The 24,619-nt window shown below is 39.7% G+C and overlaps 1 long non-coding RNA gene across 1 annotated transcript in view; it reads left to right on the top strand.

Moving 5' to 3' along the window:
• LOC138761372 (uncharacterized) overlaps nt 1-7,729 on the top strand; it is a 48,335-nt gene extending 40,606 nt beyond the window's left edge. Inside the window, exon 3 of the long non-coding RNA XR_011356279.1 lies at nt 7,656-7,729. This is a non-coding gene — a long non-coding RNA (uncharacterized lncRNA). The remainder of the gene's footprint in view (nt 1-7,655) is intronic.
• Nucleotides 7,730-24,619: the final 16,890 nt, after the last annotated feature.

The raw sequence follows: 24,619 nt of genomic DNA, 5'->3' as shown, positions 1-24,619 counted from the left end.
GGAAGAGGGGATTGAGTGGTGTATCTAATTTTGCTGATGGCACTAAATTGAGTGGAAAAGCAAATTGTGCAGAGGATGCAGAGAGATATAGATAGATTGTGAGTGGGCAAGGGCCATGGAGTACAATGTTGGTAAATGTGAGGTTATCCACTTTGGAAGGAATAATGGAAGATCAGATTATTATTTAAATAACAAGCGATTACAGCATGCTGACATGCAGAAGGACTTGGGAGTCCTTGTGCATGAATCACAAAAGGATGTTCTGCAGATGCAGAAGGATATCAGGAAGCCAAATGGAATGTTGGCCTTCAATGCTAGAGGAATTGAAGTTAGGAACAGGAGGTTATGTTGCAACTCTACAAGGTACTGTTGAGGCGGCATCTGGAGTACTGTGTGCAGTTCTGGTCTCCTTACTTGAGAATCTACTGGCTTTGGAGGCGATGCACAGGAGGTTCACCAGGTTGATTCAAGAGATAAGAAGGTTAACCTATTAGGAGAGATTGAGGTGTCTTGGACTGAACTCACTGGAATTTAGAAGAATGAGAGGGTATCTGATAGAAATGTACAAAATTATGAAAGGAATCAGTAAGATAAAGGTACGTGGGGGAGACAAGAACTAGGGAACATAGCTCAAGGTTCAGGAGATGAGGAGGGACTGTTAATTGCTTTTCACAGAGGATGATGAATCTATGGAATTCACTGCTCATTGAAGCAGTGGAGGCTATCTCAGTAAATACAGTATATTTAAGACAAGGTTGGATAGATTTTTACATTGTAGGGGAATTAACGGCTATGGAGAAAAGGCAGGTCGGTGGAGATGAGCCTATCATCAGATCTGCCATGATCTCATTGAATGGCAAGCAGGTTCAATGGACCAGATGATCTACTCCTGCTCCTATTTCTTATGTTCTTAAAAATTATTTTCCAATATATACCATCATAATTTCTTCAATTTTTCCTTTAAAAAGATTGCATTTTGATAGAGTCAAGACTTGTTGCTTCATCCCACCACCTGGACTAACCAGCACACTTAGGGTTCACTTGGGATTTCACTTGGGATTCAGGCACTGAAGTACCACAAAGCCTCAGACTGTCTCATCCTGAGGATACACCCTGAAAACCTCTGGCAAGAGGTAGGTTGGGGGTGGAGATTTGACTTTTATCAAAGTTAAAAGTTCAAGAATTGCAGATAACAATTAAAAATAGAAAATTTTAAAAAGTTTAAAAATAGTACGATCACAGATATGTTTGTGTGGTAGGAGTGAAGGTGTGATGTGAGGAACAAGTTTGGCGGGTCTGAGAAGTAACAAGTCTAAAGATGTTGATTGCAGTAAAGATTTTCATTTGCCTGTGGGGGAAAGTGGCCACAGGGATCGTGCGCACATGCACGACTCAACTAACAACCAACAATCACTACTAATTATGAACAAGTATCTGTAGTAAAATGATGCAACAAATAGTACCTACCACCCCTTGATCTGGTGCAGGCATGGCACCCCAATTAGTTAAAATAAGTATTTACAATGATTCTCGCAATACAGGCACAATATTGGTTGTAAGCATGCACCAATCCTTTACTGGTGCACACTTTGCAAATGACTCTCTAGCATCGTCCATGCCTCACAACCTGGAGTGCAGCTTGGGTTCATTCACAGGGGAAAATAAACCCAGTTGTTCCTTGTGTTGAGCTTTATAACCCAGCCAGCCAGTAAGGTCAGTTCAGATATGCCCAAAATAGGGCAGGTGATTAAGGGAGCCAGTGGCAAGGTGTGTTCTCACTGTGGGTGGTCTTGACCTTGATTGGCAGATGTGGGGGCTTATGACTAGGTGAAGTGCCAGAAGGGTCACATGGCCCTCCGTACTACAGAAGGGCAATGTAATATCCCTAGGGTTTGATGTGTTGCATTGGTGAGTAAACTGAAAGTGAAAACAAGACATGCTTAATTGAAGACAGAAACTTGCAAGTAAACAGCTGAATAGTCAAATCTTGAAAAATAACATGCCCAGTTTCCAAAGTTTTTCTTGCACTGATGTTCACCATAGGTTGTATGGATGTCAGTTTTCCAGAAGGAGAAATCAGATGTATAATCTGCTCCAGAGGACTTGGATGAGTACTTGAATTGGGCAAGTGACAGAGGAAGGCAGGTGGTATCACACAATGAAATACTTGGTGCATGAACACATTTGTCAGAATGCCTGTACACATGCCAGAATATTTAGAGATGTCAATGTAGATGATACTTCCCTCCTTCTAATATGTCCCACTTTCAAAAAATGTCATCTTTAAGGAAATGTAAGCCTCGATATTCCGAATTGCATCTTATTCATCCAAATAAATCAAACTTGGAAATTGCATTATAAATAGCTTTAATTTGTCTTTTTTTTCAAACTTTATTTATTTGAGAAATCATTAATAATAATACAAAGTACATTCAATGAAAACAATTTTATATAAGTATATATATTTAAAAATTTTAAAAAGAGAAGAGAAAAAAAAATTCCCTACCCACCCTCCCACCCCATCAGCCAGCTCTCTTAAGGAGAGCCAAGAAAGAAAAAATATATATATAAACAGAAACTAAATATATATAATAAATCCAAGTATATCTAAATGCATATATTCCAAACATGGTAACCACTTATTAACAAAAAAAGAATAATTATTATGTAGATTATATGTAATTTTTTTCTATAACAATACAAGCTTTCAATTCATTATGCCATCGCATTATATTAATCACTATATTCTTTCCATGTGCTTGCTACACATTTTCGAGCTACAGATAATGCTGAACGTATAAATGCAATTTGAAATTTATCCAATTTTAATCCCTTTAAAGGAATCATATAAACCATTAAAAAAATAGATGGATCTAATGGCAACTTAATATCATATAGTTTTTCCAAAATTAACCTAATTTCTTGCCAAAATGGTTGTACATAAACACAAGACCAAAGAGCATGTAAAAAAGAACCAATACATACACCACATCTAAAACAAGAGTCCGAATTACTAAAACCATATTTTTTCAATTTCTCAGGTGTTAAATACAATTGATGCAAAAAATGATAATTAACCATTCCATACCGTTCATTCATCAATTTAGTAACACTATTATGACACATATCTGCCCAATAATCTTCAGGAAAAACAAAAGCTAAGTCATTTTCCCATTTAAGCTTAGATTTCTCCCATTCCAGTTTATCCATATTATCTTGTAATACTTAATACATAACAGAAATATAGTCCTTTTTTGGTAAAGAAGAAATCAAAGACTCGAATTCCATCAATGTAGGTAAAATCATCTCTCTTTCATACATTTTTTTCACCAAAGATCAGTTGATAATAAACAAATAAAAAATTTTCAGCAATATCAAAATGCTCTTTCAATTGAATAAAGAAAGAAACTGACCATTTACAAAACAATTCTGTAATATTTTTATACCCTTAAAATCCCAACTCTTTAAATGACTATTGAACATTGAAAAAGAAATAAGTTGATTATTATATAATGGAGTTAAAATTGACAGATTACCTTTTCATCCTAAAATCTTATTTTTTTAGTCCATAACTTCAATAAATGATTTAATATTGGCATATTATATTCCCTCAACAAATTTACATTCCATCGAAATATAAATTGATGTACTGCAACTTCAGAAATACAGGCCATCTCAACTTTAGCCCAACTTGGAGAGTGGTCCAAATCCATCAATCTACTAATAAATTTCAACTGGGGTGCTTCATAATAATTCTGAAAATGAGGTAATTGAAGCCTACCTAACGCATACTTCCAAGTAAGTTTATTTAATGCAACTCATGGTAATTTACCTTTCCATAAAAATTCTCTCATAATTTTATTTAAATCCTGAAAGAAACTCTTTGTAAGAGAACATGGTATTGATTGAAATAAATATTGAATACGAGGAAAAATATTCATCTTAATACAATTGACTTGACAAATTAAAGTTAACGGAAGATCTTTCCATTTAATCAAATCTGTCTTAATCTTTTTCAATAATGGAACATAATTTAACTTATATAAAGATTGGTACTCAGTATTTACAATTATTCCCAAATATTTAATTTTATCAGACTATTTCAATTTTATAATATTTTTGTACTCTGGATAATCTCCTTCTCCAACTGGTAAAATTTCACTTTTGTCCTAATTAACTTTATATCCAGATAATATTCCATAATGCAATAAACATTCCCGTAAATGTGGCAATGATTGTTCTGGGTGTGTTAAATATATCAAAACATCATCTGCAAACAAATTAATCTTATACTCTTCATCCATAACTCTCATCCCTCTTATCTGTTCATTCTGCCTTATTGTTTGAGCTAACGGTTCAATAGTCAATACAAACAGGGCTGGTGACAATGGACAACCTTGTCTAGTTGAACGTGTCAATTTAAATGCTGAGGAAACTTGACCATTTGTCACCACCCTAGCAGTCAGGGTCGTATATAAAGCTTTAACCCAATCAATAAAAAAGGGCCAATTTTAAACTTCTCCAGTACTTTAAATTTAAAAATCCCATTCAACCCTATCAAAAGCTTTTTCTGCATCAAGCACAACCACCATTGGGTGATTGGGCTGCTGTCGATATGCATTGACTAAACTAATCAATCGAAGAAAATTATCTGAAGCATTTCTATTCTTAATAAAACTTGTTTGATCAACATGTATCAATTTAGGTAAATACTTAGCAAGACTATTTGCTAGCATTTTTGTTAATATTTTATAATCAACATTCAGTAAAGAAATAGGTCTATACGAAGACATTTTCAATGAGTCTCTATCTTTTTTTGGAATTACAGTAATTAAAGCACTAGAACAAGATTCTGGTAACTCATAATGTTCAGTCACTTGTTGTAATACCTCCCCGAACACCGAAGATAAATCTTCATTAAAAATTTTATAAAATTCTACCGAAAACCTGGTGACTTTCCATAGCTTTAATTTTTAATTGATAAAAGTGAATAAACATTTTCATAGCTTCACACTTCATAATGAATAAAACAAAGCATATTGTAAATGATAATGATACTCCACTTCAAACAAATATAAATGAATTAAAATGATAATAAATGATTAATAATGAATAGTAATGAATTCAAAAAAAAGTTTCTTGATGAGCTTATTCTCCTTACATGGTTATTCCAAGAATGAGAATGAGCTCCTCATCCGTTCGGATATTATGACATATGAAATCATAATAACTATGGTAACTCTACAAAATAATTATCTATCTTAAAGGGAAAGTCATAAAACAACCATAAATCACAAACACAATGTTTTAACCTTTACATTCTGGCCCCTAATTATTATAATAGTCATTAATGACTAATACATAATAATTACTATTACAGATACTAAAGTAAATATGGTAAATATAAAATTAGAAATTAAAACTTTTGGCTTCTTGTAAAAGACAGATTTTAGTAATAGGTTGATTTAAGTAACCAGTCATGGTTTTAATCCTCACTTGCCGAATGAAACTTTTCTTGTCCAGAACTGATCCCACGATTCTATCCAGCAGTGAAGAATTTCTTAGTGTAGAATTGCCAATATTATTACAATGTCTCCATATACAAAATTATGTTTGACCTTAGACCATTATTGTCTTTCTTGTAATAATGAAAGATATTGTTTAACCCATCTTTTCCAGAGCAAATCCACAATAAATTGCACTTGTCTTGTATAAATTGACTAGGAGGCATTAAAGGTTTAGATTTAAGAAGTAAAAGATGATTTGGTGCAAGTTCCTTGATCAATAGAAACTTTAGTTATTGGACGACTATTTAATCTCAATCTCACACAATACTGTCTGAAGATTATCATCATTCAGTATTTGATTATTCAAAATGGAATTAAGAATTTTCTTGATTCATCTAATCATTCTTTCCCACACACCTTCATGATGTGATCCTATGGGTGGGTTAAATATCCAATTAATTTCCTTTTGAAGTAATGAATCATGAATTAGATGTTGATTCCAATTTTGAACTGCTTTTCATTCCTACCATTCCTGGATGGTTGTGGTGTAATTCAGATAACATGGTAGTTTGTCATTTGGCTGGAATAATTGTGCGGGTACCCCATAGTAAACATCCTTCTTTGACTGATAGTTAATGCAAGCGTGCGTGGTAAGGTTTTAGATCTTCTGGAATGACTTCAGATTTGGGCCACCCATTAAGGGTGAAGTATAGGATTTTGCTTAATGTTGCCTCTTTTCAGGTTTCCTTTCTGATCATCTGGGGTGTAATGGGCAGTTGTTGAAGCTGCTGCCTCTTCTGTCCATTTAATAATTTCTTCTCGATGGTCTGTCTTGGGTAGCGGCATGCATGCTCCTGGTTTATGTTTTATATCATAGTTATACGCCACTAGTAGCATGGTTCATTTCATTCCTCTTCCCCACTGTTGTGTATGCACTCACACAATTAAGACTCAGAGACGTGATGCTTTCTCATCCTTTACTTCTATTAGACTAACCTGAGTATTGACACACAGGGTTATATATATGGAAGGGTGACATGATGATGTGGGCGTTATGATGTCCAATAGAGGGTGGGCTTATACCCAACACCTTCCATGGTTATTCCAAGAATGAGATCAAGCTCAGATATTATGACATATGGCATCATAATAACCATGGTAACTCTACAAAACAATGATCTTTCTTAAAGGAAAAGTCAATAAAATAACCATAAATCACAAACACAAGGTTTTAACCTTTACAGTCAATGCCTGGCACTATTTGGCTCAAGACTTTGTGTAGAGTTTGCAATCCATCCTTTCAAGCATAGAGCTCCAGTAGCAAGTGACAGATCCAACCATGATGCAGACTATTGATGTCAATGACTCCACTTCTATTGTAGCGCACACTGACACCACATAATATGTGGATGATGAATCTCTGATTCTGGTCTTGCCAGTACATACTGCTTTAAAGATGGCTTAAAATTTAGAGTTCAAAGGAGCTTGTAAAATGTTAACCTACTGTAATGAATTGTAATGGAGCTGTGTTAATATTAATACTAGGTTAAGGTTACGCTATATAAATATGTCTTCAGTAATGTAGTGGGTTTGGAACAGGGTTACACACAGGTCACAGCATGTTTGCAAAGGCATCATTACACTCAGAGCAAAGTGTCAGTTTGGAGACGCAGCATCGAGAAAGACAGAGCTGCTAGATTTGAAGTAGATCTAATTATTCAAGAACAATGGAGTGTTCTTTATTAAAAATAGAAGTAGCTAAGTACTTAAGAACTGCTGAAGGAAGCCATCTGTTTTTAAACTAAACTACTTAAGGCCTCTTGAACAAGAAGAATGAAACTCAGTGATATACTTACGCCTTTGAAACAGAAGTGAGGTAATCATTCAGAGTTGTGTCAACTACAAGATAGAGGTATGAAGATCACATGGTTTACAAGAAACTGGGGTTGGCAACTGTTTAAAATTCCAATAACTGATCACATTTTCTAGGAATTAAGATTGACATCATTGGTGATGTAATTTCATATGTTAGAGCCCAGAAGAAGAAACCAGAAGGAAAAGAATATTGACAGTATTCTCTGGAGAAGGAGGAGGTGTGGCTTTAAGTAAGCCAGACCACTTCTGACTGTCTCTTTCTGTTATTTGAAGGCAGCCTCATTGTGGACCAGAACCAGAATTCTTAAGAAGCTAAGAAGGAGTTGAAGAAAAACCAGTATGAGAGTTTAAGAATAAATCTCTTCCTGGGAAAATAGCTCAACAAGATTTGTGAGTTTGAACAGTCTAAGGATTGAGTCAGTGTTAGCAAACATCTCATTACTGCTTTAAGCAACAATTTAAAAGAACTTGAGATTTCACAATCACTTCTGAACGACAATTTAATAGATCTTCAAGTTCAACCAGACTTTAAAGTGCTGGACCTTAAAAATAACTTTTCAGACTCCAGTTTAAACTGAAATAGTTTGGACTTTAATGTATACACTCATTTATACAATTATATTCACACACAGTGGGATTAAGCTTAGAGTTAAGTAAGTTTAGAGTTAAGTGAGAACAGTAACATAATTAATAAAATGTTTAAATAATGTTCAATAAAACTATTATTTTAAATTTACCATTATCTTGCTCTTCCTGTGTTGGTTCTAATGGGAGTCAGTTAGTTCGTAAAAGAATTCTCTAAGTATGTTGCTAGGATTCCTCTTAAAGGAGCCCAGAAAAGTGGCACTGGCCACTGGTACAAATTGCCTTTCCTTGAGTTATGCCACTGTCATTTCCCTTGCTGTGGCCCATTAACCAGCCAGCCCACACTCCTACCACACATATCGAAATATTGCAAGCATAAATTTGCCCTTCTTGGCCTGGAATGGCTTGAGGTTGTCCTCTGAGGATAACACTGTATTGACATCAACATCTTTCTGCTCATCCTTCTGAGACTTTTGGACCACCAGACCAAGCAAAGGTACTTGGAAAACAGACATCAGGGGATTAATCGAGGTGATTCATTGGTTTTCTATGTAATATAACATGATTTATAATTCCTTTTGATTGTTTATATTGGTTTGGCTTTTGCTTTCTGGCCATGGGTGCTCACTAAGAGAGACAATGTAAAGTGTTAGCCCATGGGGAATTGAAATTGGATGGGCTACACTGCAATAGGATGACTAATTCATGAGCTAGATAACCAGAAAGGGGTTCATTTAGATTCCTTCTTCCTTCCTCCTTCTTCTTTCTTCCTTGTATCTGCACCCTTCTCCTTCATTATGTTGATAGTTAACAGATGGATTAAATGAAAATAATGTTCTGCACCAAAGAGCAGACCACCAAGAATCCTGAGAACTGCTTCATCAAATACTGCAGGGTTATTTCTGAGCGATCTTGGCACCAGGGCATGTGCATCTGTTTGATCTGTATCATGGTGATCAGATCTTTTCCAATATATTTTAATTAATCCAACCTCCCAAAGGAAATATCCTTTGTGGAAAATTCAAATTAGTCTCCAATTATGATTTGATTATAGAATAATTACCCAAACAGGGCTTTTACCTGACTGTTATGTCAGTCACACAAGCCAATGTCGAGATACTGTGTGTGATTTTGAAAAGAGAATTCAATCTGTTCTTAAGTCTAAACTGCTGCCAAAATCAGGCTTTGCTTGCCAGGAAGGAATTTGCTGGACCCATTTCTTCTTACGTCACTATGGGGTTTTTTTAAACAAGTGATCTGAGATAAGTTCAGCACTTGTATTCTTCCTGAAATAAAAGTTAAATCATTGCACCAACTGCTCCTTCAAAGAAACCTCAATTATTTTCACCACCCTGTCTGTCCTCCAGATTGTTTTGTCACTCAATAACTAGATAAGCTTTTAGCCTTCACATTGTAATTCAACACTTTACTATGTTAGATTTTGATTGAAATTTGTCTTGTGGGAAGTGGCTTTGTTAAGCATTTCTCATCTTTTTTACCTACTTTCTGTGGCCTGGACTGTACGATCTGCCGCATTGCAATTGTGATAATAAGTTTATTGTCATGTACATATGTACTCAAATTCTTACTTGCTAAAGGGGTACCTTAAAAGTAACTAAAACAACAAGTATAATTGAAATTAAGAGACAGTGCATTTTTTTAAACATCATAAATATTCATAGATATCCAAATACAAAAAGCATGACATTAGTAGGTGCAGCCAATCCCTTTGTAGTGTGGAAGCAATCCCTGATTAGTAGAACAAGAGAAGCTTCAAGAGCCTGGTTGATACACTATCAATAACTGAAATCATGATTAATAGGCTTTACTCACCATAGACTGGAAGCATGACTAACATATTGCTGGCCCAATTCCAAGGCAGGTAATGAGGGAGGTGTTTGGGAGTGACCGGCTTTACGGGAATTTTGAGGGAGGAGTCACAAGTTCAGGGGCAGGCCAGCCCATACAACACATTTGTACCGACAGTTGCACAGTGGTTCCACCACACTGATAGCTAGCTGTTGGAAAGAAAATGTTCTTGGTCCTTGAGGTTTGGTCTTCAGTGGAGTCATCATCCCCCCCGATTCCTTTAAAAACCTGCAATCAATCTCTTGGACTTTAAAGCTACAGAGTAGTTTTGAAACCTCTATTTTATCTTCATTGTCTCAGAGGATGTTGTCACCCACCAAATCTATTCTCATAGTCCCTTTGCTTTTGAATCTCTCTAGTCGGTAGCCACGCTTACAATATCTCTGAATTGGCCCTTATTGGAGTCACAATGACTTGGTGACTGCAACTGGTGTAAGTTTCCTCTTCTTCTGCTCAGTCTATCTGCAATCACCAGCCATCTTTCCTTGCCTGAAGAAGATAAACCAAATCTATCATGTTAAAGTCAGAGCATCTCCAAATCATTAGATTCCTAATGATTTACCTTTGTCCCTTTCATCACCATTTGGGGCCACTTTGTATTTATTTACTAGCTACACCAATCTATATACTTTGTGTTTATTGCTGTTTGTTGTTCTGCCCTGGATGAACTGTAGGTTTTACAGATAAATATTGATGGATGATGGGGTGAGGTAGGGATGGGGAAATTTGCATTAAATTAATTTTATAAGGGGAAGGACATGCCAGAAGGTAGCTTATTTAAAGTTCCTAAATCAGCCAGTCCAGATGGGGGAACCTTAAATAAAAACAGAAAATTCTGAAACACTCAGCATGCAAGACAACATCTTTGACTGAACTTCCATTAGAACAGGAAAAGTAGAAAATGGGTATGTTCTGAATTTTGGGAAGGGTTGGAGTTAACAAAAGAGGTATCTGTGATAAGGTAAGGCCAAGTGCCAGGTTGCTGTTGGTACCATCTAGGAGAGGCTGGTAAGTATTTGATAATCATGACTAATCTGTATGGGGAAGATAAATGAGTAAATAAGAGAGGTTTTTTTTAAAAAAAGCAAACTATGTTGTAACAACATTTGGTGGAAATATATTAAAGAAAACACACAACTAGTCAGATAGCAACTGTGGAGAGAGGAAAATAATCAGAACTGAATTTAATATTGAATCTCTAAGGCTACAATATATTTAGATGTAAATTGGGAAACTTTTCCATCAATTTGATTGGGCTTTTTCGGTACAGTGTTGGAGGCCAAAATGATAGAAGAAGTGGTAATGGAAGTGGAATGGAGAATTGAAGTGACAGGAAGTTGGAAGGTCAGGGTCATTTTTCAGACGGAGCAGAGGTCACTCAGCCATTCCTATATTTAAATCTCTTCATGGTCTAGCTCCCTCCCTATGTTTGGAACTTTCTTTAATCCTAAGATACACCCCGACATTGGCGTCATGGGGGACTTTTCGCCCTTTTATCACACTTTTGCTAACTATCCCTTCAGTACTCCAATTCCTTCTCTGACTCCTTCATCTCCCACCTCCCTCTCCTCCTTTAAAACTATAAAACACATCTTTTTAATTAAGATTTTAACATTTTTAATCATATTTCAATCGTAGCAATCAGTTTGTAAATTGATTGTATTAATGTTGCTGAGATGGTTAGTTGAATGGAGATTGCTACATGCAAGGGTGGAGTTCTTGCAACTTTGAACTTTAGCTATGGCCACCTTGTTCATTGTTTGTTTGTTTTTTCCTCTCTGTAATGCACAATCAGTTGTTGACATTTGTTTCTTTGTTTACATGTGTACATTACCCGCAGAGGAAAAAAAAGAATCTCAGGGTTATATGTGATGTCATGTATGTACTCTGACAATAAATCTGAATCCCTTTTTCCTAGAAGACAAAATCAGATAAGTCTATAATATATAAGCAAATGTAACAATCAGTAATGAGGACTTAAAACATTCATTATGTATTGAAGAATGTAAAATGAACAGTCATTTTGATAGTGAACACCAAGGGGAGAAAAATTCAATGAAATGAATTTAAGTGTATTTAGATTATCTTGAAGATCGTCACAGTCAGATGATGCCAAGAGGCAAAAAGGTGTGATGTGCTGAATTAGTCACAAGAACAACATAAGCAATGTGAGAAAATGGAAGAACTTGCAAGCACAGAAAGAATGCAAATTAGATTTAAAATTGGAAATAAAGAACTTGCATATCCTAATATGATCAAAGTACTACAAATAACTGCAAGATAATGAACTGATACATTCTGGTGCTGCTTGATGAAAGGTAAATATTACCCAAGACATTGGTCAGAGAATTTAGAACAGCTCATCTGTATTCATCGAATTGAATATGAGAGCAGAGCAGTTATGCTCCAACTTTTATAAGGACGTGATAGCACTGGAGAGGGTGCAAAGGAGAGTTACCAGGACATTACCTGGGATAGAGTGATCCAGTTATGAGGAGAGATTGGAGAGGGAGATTACGAGGGGATGATCCAAGACTCACATTGTACAAAACAATATTTATTTTTACAGATAAAATACTTGTGCTACATATTATTTGTCTGTATGTTTTGTGTGTCAGCATGTTTTGCACCGAGGACTGGAGAACGTTGTTTCGTCAGGTTGTACTTGTACAATCAGATGACAATAAACTTGACTTGGATGTGATTGAGGTAGATAAAATTATGAGGGATATAAGATAGGGTAGAGTGAAATAAAACTAGGGAATATGGATTAGGATAAAGGATAAAAGATTTTGAAGGGTTATGAGGAGGACCTATTTTACCCAGAGAGTAGTAAATACACTCACTGCATGAGAGAGTTGTGGAAGCAGAAACATTCATGACATTTAAGAAGTATCCATATTGGCATTTGAATCACATTGGCATAGAGGGCTATAGACCAAGTGCTGGAAAATTGGATTAATTAGAATGGGTTGCCACTGGTCAGCATGAACATTGTGGGCTGAATAGCCTGTGCCCATGTTCTTTGATTCTATGAATCTATGATGGCAGTGAATTGATAATTAGGGACGCACAACAAAGACATTGAGAACCTGGGTGTGAAACAGAGCTCACTTGAGCTGTGCATCATATACTGCTCAAGCTTCCCTTAACTCGAGGTAAAAATCACAATGGTAGAAGAAAATTATTTAATGTGCTGAGTTGACAAAAAGAAACTAGAATACAGAAACTTTATTCTTGGGAGGTGGAACCTGAACTTCCAGGCCAAAGAAGGGTTGCTGTTCACTTAAGGGCATTGGAAGAACGGAAACTACAATGTTGCAACCTTTTGTGTCCAGTCAAGAATTTGGATGTTCATCTTGTACTGGGGAACCATTGGGGTTGGCTTTTTGATTAAAAGTGATTAATGACAAAAGAACTAATCTTCCAAGAGCTCCCTAAGTGCAGATATTGAGCAAACTATTTGCATGTGGGTGTGTTCTCAGGTCTGTATCAGAAGGCAGGACAATTGCATTCTGGAATGATTTCTTGCAGGATTTATTACTTTGGTAAATGTATGTGACTAACCTCCATCATGTGGTTTGTGGAACCACACAAGATGAATTCTCCTATCAACTGGCAGAATAATGATTTTCATCATGGAAGGGGCTTTATGTCACAGCTTCTAAAACATTAATCAACCTGTGCACATTTCCACTATTCTTCAAGGAGAGTGTTGAAAATAGAAAGAATAATTTAATGATTTAATACAATAAAATAGCTTGCAAATGTAATATGTTTAGACATCAATCAAAATAATGCATTGCCTTTTGAACGACTTATCCGAGTTATTGAACAAAATTAGTTTATTGAATTACAACAGATAAATGTCTGTCTCTTATATCAGCTAACCATGAACTGTGTATTTAATTAGACTTCACATTCAATGAAAAAACAACTTGCAGAACTTTGAAGAATTTTCACTGTATAATTTATATGCTCCTCTGTTCAAGCTATCTGCTGATTTGTTCATTGCAAGAGTCACAAAACTACACAATATTATGTTATAAACCAGGAATTGTCTGTGGCAGGTTATCCCAAACTATTAAAAGATGCACGCATACCTTGAACAAATTGTACAAGAAACATACTTTCATGTTCTATTTCAGGTCCAGACATTGGCAGTATTTTTCTTTTATTAAGAATTGAAACAAATCTGCATGACTTGATAAGTTTTAGAACTTCACACAAATCTGTGAACACATTTGGGCTCTCTTCAAATTTAACAAGAAAAAAAGGCGGCTCTTTTGTAATGGCAGCATTGCGGCTGGTGCGGACCCTGGAGAGTGGGGAGTGCAGACACAACGCTGCTCCGCAGAGTCCTACTGCCCAGTGATGACAATGAGTCTGTACAGGCTTTAAACAGCCTGTGATAGGAGCTGATAGTGTCTGTGCCCAAGATGGTGGTGCCTGTATTGGGCAATGTACCATAATGGGTTGCAGAGTCCAGGGGAGCTCTGGACCAATGCAGGGCACCAGAAACAAAGAGAACCCCCCCCCCCCACCCCGGTTGAGAAGTCTGGGAGATGACCCTACAGGGAAGGTGAGGACAGCAGCTGATAAGTAAAGGGTTAAGGGGTTCAGCTGCGGGCTGTTGGCGACTTGCAGCCGAAAGACTCACACCAATCTGCTGGCTGCTAGAGACTGGCTTATGGGAACCAGGTACCTGAAACAGGATTTGAGAGGATGCCGAAGGGCTCCTGAAAGGCCTCAGGCACTGAGGGCTTCATGATCACATCGGGAATTTGGACCAGTAACTCAGATTGCCAATGGTTTGAATAGGTCTGTGTGGCTGCAGGAGAGCTGAAGACAAATCCAGACACTAAGTGCCTCTGAAGGGACCCTCTTTTGCTTCTCTTTCTTATTTTTAGGGGCACTGGTCAATGCCTCAAGGCATGCAAAAGTTAAAGTATATCATGTATATTACATTTTTGTATTATTACATGACAAGGACACTTGAATCTTGATCATGAAATAAGAGTTCCTTGTTAAATATCATCATTGTATAAAAACACCCTGCAAATGAAATATCCTTTAAATCAGTGGTTCTCAACCTTTTTCCACTCATACATCACTTTAAGTGATCCCTATGCCATTGGTGCTCTGTGATTAGTAAAGGATTGCTTAAGGTGGTATGTGGGTGGAAAAAAAAGGTTGAAAGCCACTGTCTTAAACGTACCTAATTGACTCATTATGTGCATGGTTTCATAACTCCAAAGGAAATGGGCCAATGACAATTTTTCTCAAGCAAAATATTTCAGTAACAAGTAGATCTAGAGCAGTAATTCTCAACCTTCCCTTCCCACTCACATACCACCTTTAGCAAATTCCTTACTAATCACAGAACACCAGTGGCATAGGGATTACTTAAAGTGGTATGTGAGTGGAAAGTAAAAGGTTGAGAACCACTGCTTTAAATAATCCTTTAAAATTTTTGAGAATGTTTGTAGGTTTTGGTATCAAACAAAATGTGGCTAGAAATGTATCTGTGCAGTAGCATAGCATGTCTTAGTGATGCTGTTTAGAGAAAACTTTAAATGGTCATTCTATTGCAGAATATAATTTCAAAGCTATGTTGCCCAATTTCCTCATAATGCCAGTGTTCCACAAACAGTGACCACTACTGAAAAGCTCTGATGACTTTTTGCAGCTGCCAGCAAATCATCTCACAATTGTATGTCAAACACAACCAGTACTCTTCCAACAACTGGAGAGCGTTGTTTACTTCACAAGCCTGTAACAGTGAGTTAGGGAGGACACTCTCTAGTTTAGTGAAAGGGAATTAAAGAAGCTGGTGGATCAATTATTCTAAATATGGAAAGTAGCCCATAGATTGGCATGGCTGAGTTGGGACAAATGGCCTGCTTCTATGTTGTATTATTTAATTCTTCTGTCACATCACCTGCAGAAGTGGACCCCTCCATTTAAAGGGGTAGAGAACCTATAGGCCACACTGGCCGAAGTCTGCTATGGAGATCTCTACCAGGAGCAACTTTTCTGACCAGCATCAATGAAAATATTATGACCTCACTGGACTGGGCAATTTAAGACCATTACTTCAAGAGATCTTGCCTTCACTTTCATTCACCATTAGTACATTTGCTTGTAGCATACACATTTACTTCTGCCTCCCCACTCACCATCTTCTCTCCCTCTTTCTCTGGCATGTGCTTGCTTGCTGCCCTGCAGGTTCTCTCTCCCTTTTCCTGCTACTCAAACATCTTGCCCTCGGTGTTTGATCTTAGACTTGCTCCTATCAGTAAGGTATTGGGACCTATTTCTTGCATATTGAAATCATATAATTAGGATAAGAGAAGGGTCAGAAATCGTTATAGACGTTATTGAACCTTATAGACGTTCAACATTGAAAGTGTCCATTCAGCCACTACACCCTTTATTCAGTCGGACAAAGCACTTACCATCTTGTCAGAAATAAAACTTCTCACACATGAGTCTCTTTAAAACTGATGACACGACAAGCTTTATTTACAAGTCTGCAGAGTTGGACTCAACTGGCTTCTCACCAGTTAAGCCCCGATACATACAGTGCATTGATTTTTATACCCTTATTGTTTGCCCTTCCCCTTCTTATTAATACTGTTTTAATTGGTTAGTATTGCAAAAGCATTTTAAGTATAACTGCATTTTTAATTATCACGTTTGTTACGTACGCTGCGAACTCTACATACACTAAATTCTGTTTCTCACCCTTCTTATCAATCTTTTGTCTCCTGCATGTCTCTCACTATGACCATGAAAAGATAGGTTTAAAAAAAACATATCCAGCTGAACCTTTTGTCCTTGGCTGCTAGTAAGCTCCCTGTCCGTTCTGGCTTCCCTTTTTATGATTAATCATCACATTTTAACTTAAGTCATTTTAACCTAAATTCTCTATATAACAATCCACCCCTTTCTCTCTTTAAAATGTGTGTATTATATATAGGAGTGTGGTTCGGATCCGAATCATGGGTCCTCTACCGGCACCACCTACGGCTCCTAGAACGCTTCCACCAGCGTTGTCTCCGCTCCATCCTCAACATCCATTGGAGCGCTTACATCCCTAACGTCGAAGTACTCGAGATGGCAGAGGTCGACAGCATCGAGTCCACGCTGCTGAAGATCCAGCTGCGCTGGATGGGTCACGTCTCCAGAATGGAGGACCATCGCCTTCCCAAGATCGTGTTATATGGCGAGCTCTCCACTGGCCACCGTGACAGAGGTGCACCAAAGAAAAGGTACAAGGACTGCCTAAAGAAATCTCTTGGTGCCTGCCACATTGACCACCGCCAGTGGGCTGATATCGCCTCAAACCGTGCATCTTGGCGCCTCACAGTTTGGCGGGCAGCAACCTCCTTTGAAGAAGACCGCAGAGCCTACCTCACTGACAAAAGGCAAAGGAGGAAAAACCCAACACCCAACCCCAACCCACCAATTTTCCCCTGCAACCGCTGCAATCGTGTCTGCCTGTCCCGCATCGGACTTGTCAGCCACAAACGAGCCTGCAGCTGACGTGGACTTTTTACCCCCTCCATAAATCTTCGTCCGCGAAGCCAAGCCAAAGAAGAAGATTATATATAGATATGAATGGGGATTTTAACCTGGGGAAGAGAAACGTTTCATGATACATTAATCTCGTGCTGAAGTAAAATTCTAACGGGGTCTCCCAGTCCCCCTGGTTGCATAGCCTGTTGGACCATGGAAATCACCAGGCTGCGTAGACAGGGAATAATACAGGGCAAAATAAGTAGGAAGAATAAAATACCTCCGATGACCCACAATAAGGTACGCCACCAGGTTCCTCCAAACCATTTGTCCATCCAATTTAATTTTGCAAAAGGATGCCAGGTTTGAACCGGTACATGGGACAAAGTACGAATATTATCAGCGATTTTTCGAATGGCTTGGCCATTATCATCAATCTGTAAGCAGCAATTAGTCAAATTAAGCTTTCCACATACACCTCCTTCTGTGGCTAGGAGATAGTCTAGGGCCAGACGGTTCTGATATATAGCAGAGCGCATTTGACCTTGCTGGGATGCAAGTAATTGCAGGGCTAGAGCTGTTTGATTTGTAACAATTTCAAGGACTGCTTGCAAGCGAATAATGCGATTTAACATATAAATAGGAGTACGATAACCCCAGGATCCATCTTGAGCCCATGTAGCGGGACCATAATATTGAATTATGCGTTCTGGAGGCCAATCATCTCCCCATTGTCCCAAATGTACCGTGCTAGAGCGGGGCTGACGGTGTAATGTATCAAAAACCTTCACTCCTAATTTATGACCGTGATCGTGGGGTAGGAGGAAAAATTCTGGGCGGATTATTCCTAGGAAACAAGTTCCACTCCACTGTGAGGGAAGACGAGTATAAGCTTTATTACCACATACCCAGAATAATCCATTTGGGGATACTCCATACCCCCTTTCCCAAACTCTTTTAAGAACGGGGTTTGATTGGTATGGTCCTGTGATGGTGGAACTGGTACAATTCCAAAACTGAATACTGCTATTAGACAGGGGTAGGCAATTAGTTTTAAAAACAGTGGATAAGAACCAAGTCAGGGGTTTAGGAAACCAAGTGAAAATACCAGGCGAAATGCGAATCCATACAGCCTTGCAGGGACTTTTTCCTACTGGGTATTTGCCGGTTCGTGAGAGACAATAAAAACCAGAGGGGACGTTAGAGAGAGACCAAGTTTCTCTTGATCTCGTTCGGTTAGTTGTCCAAATTCGGGAAATCATGGTCAATGAATTGAGGGACTCCCCCCACCAAGGCCATTGCTCTGACATCCGTGGACCCCCGCAGACCCAACAATTGGTAACATTAAAAGTTCCTGCAATTTTAGTTGCAAGATCTACAAAAAGGTTATCTCCCCCAACTGCATTACCGAAACTTTCATGGTTATTTGGATGGACTCGAACTAAGTCCGGTTGTCTTAAAGGGGCAGGCACTTTCGAGTGTGGAGTGGAACTTTTCATTGGAACAGTACGCTGGTGTATTCAAAACCAGAGTCCATCAGGGCATGGTGGGCCTGAGTCACCCTTCCAACCGTTAAGAGGGAAAGGAGTGGTATTAGGAATCTGTATATAATGACCCATATTATTTCCTTCTTTTTCCACACAAGGGGTATATGGATGTTGGGTGGTATTTTCTGCCCAGCATTTCTCAGGAACTGAGGTATGGGAAATAAAATTACCCTCCTTTCTTCCCCAAATGTGGTCCTGAAACAGGACCACTGTGTCTCTGCATTTCTTACATTTCACACCTGATAAAGACATAGGCAAACTAAGAAAAATCAAAGAACATAACAATAACATTGTGAATCAAGTCTTTCTGCGAAATCGCAAAGTAAGAGGTTTTTCTCCAGGAACACAAGTCCAGTCTGAGTTCGTATCAGGGTCCTGAGGCGCCTCTACAGGTCCCTTAAATCTGGATGCGTGCGTCCACCCCTTCTCTCTTGTTCGTGCTGCAGCCTCTGTAGTTAAGAGAACTTGGTATGGACCTTCCCACTGGGGCTGGAGTTTTTCAGTTTTCCAGGTCTTGATGAGAATCCAATCTCCTGGTTCCACTTTGTGTAAAGAAAAGTCTAGAGGCGGTGTTTGTGCCAATAGTCCTCTCTTTCGTAAATCTGCAAGAGAGCGTGACAGTGCCTGTAAATAGTTCCTAACAAATATATCCCCTTCCCCCAAGGTGGGACACCCCTCAACTGTACTCCAGAAGGGAAGTCCAAACATCATTTCATAAGGGGACAACCCTACATCTTTTCGTGGGGCAGTACGAATTCTCAATAAAGCCAGGGGCAGACACTTTATCCAAGGCATTTTAGTTTCCACCATTAATTTTGTCAATTGCATTTTTAGGGTTCCATTCATACGTTCAACCCTCCCTGAGCTTTGTGGATGCCAAGGGGTATGCAATTTCCAAGAGACCTGTAATGCATTACAAATCAATTGCTGGATTTTTGAAGAAAAATGTGGACCCCTGTCTGAGTCTATAGAATCCATTATACCATATCTGGGGATTATCTGCTCTAGGAGGAGGCGAGCTACTGTAGAGGCTGTAGCATTTACTGTTGGGAAGGCTTCCACCCATCGGGTAAAGTGATCTATTACCACCAACAGATATTTCCATCTTTGGACTTGAGGTAACTCTGTGAAGTCGATCTGGATACGTTGAAAAGGGCGTATGGCTAATGGTTGACCTCCCATGGTCCCTGTCCTCATTACCTTCTTATTAATTTTTGTGCATAGGTGACAATTCTGCACCTCCTGTTGGGCCAAGGTGTAGATTCCCTTACACACATATTCTCGAAGCACTGTGTCACATAAGGCTTGGGTGCCCCAGTGGCTCTGATGATGCAGGTGTTTTAAAATATTGCGAGTTATTTCTTTATTTAGAACCATTCTTCCATCTGGTGTCTTCCATGTTCCATCAGGCAGCTGGCTTGCGCCCAGCTGAGCCATGTCCTTTTCTTCCTTAGCAGTGAAAATGGGAGCCTTCTTTATGCCTTGCCTTATTGGGATTAAGGTCAGCAAACGGACTTCTTGTTGCATGGCTGGCCTTTTGGCTTCTTCATCAGCCAGTCTGTTTCCAATTGCTGTCGGGGTATCTCCCCTCTGATGGCTTGGTATGTAGACCACTGCTATTTCCTGGGGTAATGTCAAGGCTTCTAAAGTCAGAGTAATCATCTGTTCATGTGCCAATTCCTTTCCTCTTGATGTAATTAGACCACGCTCCTTCCAGATCTTACCAAAGGTATGCACTACCCCGTATGCGTATTTGGAATCAGTGTAAATCGTTCCAATTTTCTTTGCCAGTATTCTGAGGGCTCTCTGCAAGGCATATAGTTCACAGGATTGTGCTGACCAGCTTCCGGGTAGTCTCGTGGATTCTACTACTTTCCAAGTATTTCCTTCTATTATAGCATACCCACTTCTTCTCATTCCGTCAACACATCTGGCGGAGCCGTCAATGTAGAATTCATATCCTTCTCCCAGCGGAGTATCGCAAAGGTCTTCTCGGGTCTTGGTCTGAAGATCTGTCAACTCGACACAGTCGTGCTCCACCTCTCTCTCTGTTTTACTGCCGTATAAAAACTGAGCTGGGTTGCAGCTATTAATCTTTGCAAACTGTAGATCTTCTCCGACCATTAAAATGGTTTCATACTTTAATATGCGAGAATCAGTCAGCCATCGATGGGCAGTTTGTGTTAATAAAACACTCACAGAATGGGAGGTGTACACAGTCATCTTTCCTCCAAAAGTAAGTTTACGTGCTTCCTCTACCAACAGAGCAGCAGCCGCTACTCCCTGGATACACGTCGGCCATCCGCGAGACACTGGGTCCATCATTTTGGAAAGGAAAGCCACTGGGTGTCGCTGACCGCCTTTTTCCTGTGTTAAAACTCCCACAGCTGTTCCTTGGTCATGAGTGACAAATAGCTGGAAGGGCTGTTTTAAAGAGGGCAGAGTGAGTACCGGGGCTCGCGTCAGGCGATGCTTCAAGTCCTCAAACCATCCTTCCTCCTCTTGGGTCCATTTCAATGGATATTCATTTTCATTTGTCAGCTTTTCATACATAAACTTCACCAAAGCTGAGTAGTCCTCTATCCATAACCTACAGTAACCTAAGAGTCCCAGGAATTGTCTTATTTCCTTCTTATTACGGGGTAACGGCATTCTAGTGATTCCCGCAATCCGTTCAGGGGTAATCCGTTTCTGTCCTTTACTTATCTGGTGTCCCAGATATACCACAGTTCTCTCAACGAACTGTAACTTGTTCCTGGACACCCGTAGACCCTTTTTCCCCAGATAATTCAAGAGTCTAATTGTATCTCCCCTCATTTCTTGTTCCTTGGGTCCTGATAATAGTAAATCGTCCACATACTGCATTAGTTGGGAATCATCAGATTGTGGATAGTCCACCAGGATTTGTTCTAGCATTTGTCCAAACAGGTTCGGAGATTCAGTGAACCCTTGGGGCAATACAGTCCACAGAAGCTGTCTCCGTCTACCTGTCCATGGATTTTCCCATTCAAACGCAAACATATCTCTACTTTCCTCTTCTAATGGACACGTCCAGAAGGCATCCTTCAAGTCGATAACACTAAACCACTCATGGTCTGGGGGAATCCGACTCATAATAGTATAGGGATTAGGCACCACTGGGTGGCGGGTCTGAACAATAGCATTCAAACTTCTTAGATCCTGAACTAGGCGATAGGATCCATCTGACTTTTTCACTGGGAGTATAGGGGTGTTATAAGGTGAGATACATTCTTCTAATAGTCCGTCTCGTATTAGAGTCTCAATTACCGGCTGTAGCCCTTTTCTCCCTTCCAAAGAAATAGGATACTGACGTTTCCTTACCGGCTGATGACCTGGTATTAATGTGACATGTAAAGGTGGGATGTCCAGACCTCCTCGATTTCCCTCCTTATACCAGACTCTCTCGTCAATCTGCCGTTCATCCTCTTCCTTTAGAGCACAGAGGTGGACTCGCACTTCTCCGTCCACAGGGAGAGCACCCAAACCTAGGAGAGCCTGTAAGTCCCTTCCTAGGAGGTTAAATCCAGCCGACGGTAACAACAAGAGGTCTTGTACCCCTTCTCTTTCTTCCAGTTTCACTGTTACTTGGGGAATTATTGATACCATTCTGGGAGCCCCTTCTATCCCAGAAATTGTCAAATTACTTTTTACAGGTTCAGTTCCGATTGGCACAGTTATTACACTACTTCGTTCCGCTCCTGTGTCCACCATAAACACCACCTCTTCTCCCTTGGGACCAATTTTTAGTTTTACCAGGGGTTCCCTCTTATACTTGGTCCCTAACATTTGGAATCCCTGACCCCCCTAATCTTCTTCCATAAGTTCGAGGGCACGCAATTCCCTCTTGTATCGGGGGCATTCCCTCTTAAAGTGTCCTTCCTCATTGCAGTAATAGCACTTAACGAACCTCCGGGGTCTTCCCTCTCTTGGATATCTTGGATTGTTTAGAGGAAGGTTTTGTTTTCTTTCCCCTCTGGATTCGGCATTCATCTGTCGGATAGTCTGTACCATAACCTTTGTCGCCCTCTTTTGATCTTCTTCTTCTCTCTGCACATATACTTTTTTGCGCCTTTTTTAACAGGTCACTTAGGGGTTTTTCGCTCCAGTCATCCTCCTTTTCTAGTTTCTTTCTAATGTCCTGCCATGATTTGGAAACAAATTCAATTCGAATAAGCTGTTCACCCATTGGTGTACTAGGGTCTACGCCCGCATACTGTTGGACATTCTTTCTCACCCTCTCCAAAAAATCAGTAGGGGACTCGTCTTTCCCCTGGTGGTTCCCAAATGCCTTGGTGAAATTGTGACCCTTTGGCACAGCCTCCCGTATCCCTTTAATTGTCCACTCTCTATATTGTCTCATACTTGCCAATCCCTCGGGTGTTCGTTTGTCCCACCTGGGTTCATTTAAGGGATATTTTTGTTCATGGGGTCTGGGGTCCCCAGGTTGTTCATATTCCCACATGAGGAGGGCAGCCCGTCGAATCATCTGCCTCTCCTGGGGTGAGAATAATGTTCCCTTTATTGCCTGCATCTCTTCCCACGTATGTGTGTTTGGTCCCAGGAATTGGTCGAGCTGTTCGGCCAGTCCTATAGGATCTTCCAATAACTTTTTCATTTCTTTCTTAAATCCCCGCACCTCTGTACTAGTTAGGGGAACATTCACATATCCCGTTCCCCCTCCCGGTCCTCCCATAGGAACTTCCCTCAGGGGATTTAGGCTTATTGAAAACTTTGATGGTCCTGGACCAGTCTGGGATCTTGTCCAGGGTCGGTTTACCGGTGGAAGTTTAGGGTCCGACTCCCTTAATTCATTCTTTTTTTCCCGGCCCCTTTCGGGGCAATCAGATTCATCACCTTTCCCCTCCGGTAATGAGCTTTCCTCGGGCGCAGTCGGCACCGGGGGAATATAAGGAGGGGGAAGGTTGTCCAGAGGTTCCCACTTCTTTTCTCCCGCTACCCTCAATTTAAAACATTTTGTTAAGGATCCTGGCCAGGGAACCCAACAAAATGCATATGCTGACTCTTCTTGATTCACCTTTGGTCTCGAATTTACATATATGTTTAATGCTTGTCTAACCCAATCCTCATCAGATCCAAATTTCGGCCACCAGACCGAGGAACCTTTAATAAGATTGTTTCGACCAAAGGAGACAATATTGGACCATCTTTTTCTTGTTTTTGTCTCGATATCTTTTACTATCCCAATTTTCAAACATTCTCCCCAAAGGGCTGTCAAGGGGAACTCCCAGGAATTGTCCTGAATTTTCAGACGAGCCCTTAGATTTTGATCCTCCCATTTTCCCACCTAGATCTGTTTATCGTTGCTGAGGACCCTCTCGTTTTGGACCCTACTCCCTTCTTCTCAGACGCCTCGTCGGAGGTACTGTCCCTCCTTCGGTTACCGCTGAGGTTTCCCTGGGGTTGACCCCTCTCTTCTCGGCACTTCGTCGGAGGTGCTGTCCCTCCTTCGGTTACCGCCGAGGTTTCCCTGGGGTCTATCCTAGAGTCCCACGACAGGGTCCTCACGCCACGACAAAAGCTCTATACCTGATCTATTACGTTAGGTTTTTTTCCAAACAGGTGTATCCCGTTACACCTGTTACCCAACCCCCACACCACAATCGTAAGTCGTCACTTACCGGTGTCTTCCCGGGGATTGAACCGTCACCCTTCTCCTCTCCGTCTTGTCGTGTC

This window comes from Narcine bancroftii, chromosome 4 (genome assembly GCF_036971445.1).
Source record: "Narcine bancroftii isolate sNarBan1 chromosome 4, sNarBan1.hap1, whole genome shotgun sequence".
NCBI classification, from domain to species: Eukaryota; Metazoa; Chordata; class Chondrichthyes; order Torpediniformes; family Narcinidae; genus Narcine; species Narcine bancroftii.
The sequence above is the reverse complement of the archived record's forward strand: the minus strand, read 5'-3'. Positions and strand labels throughout refer to the sequence as shown.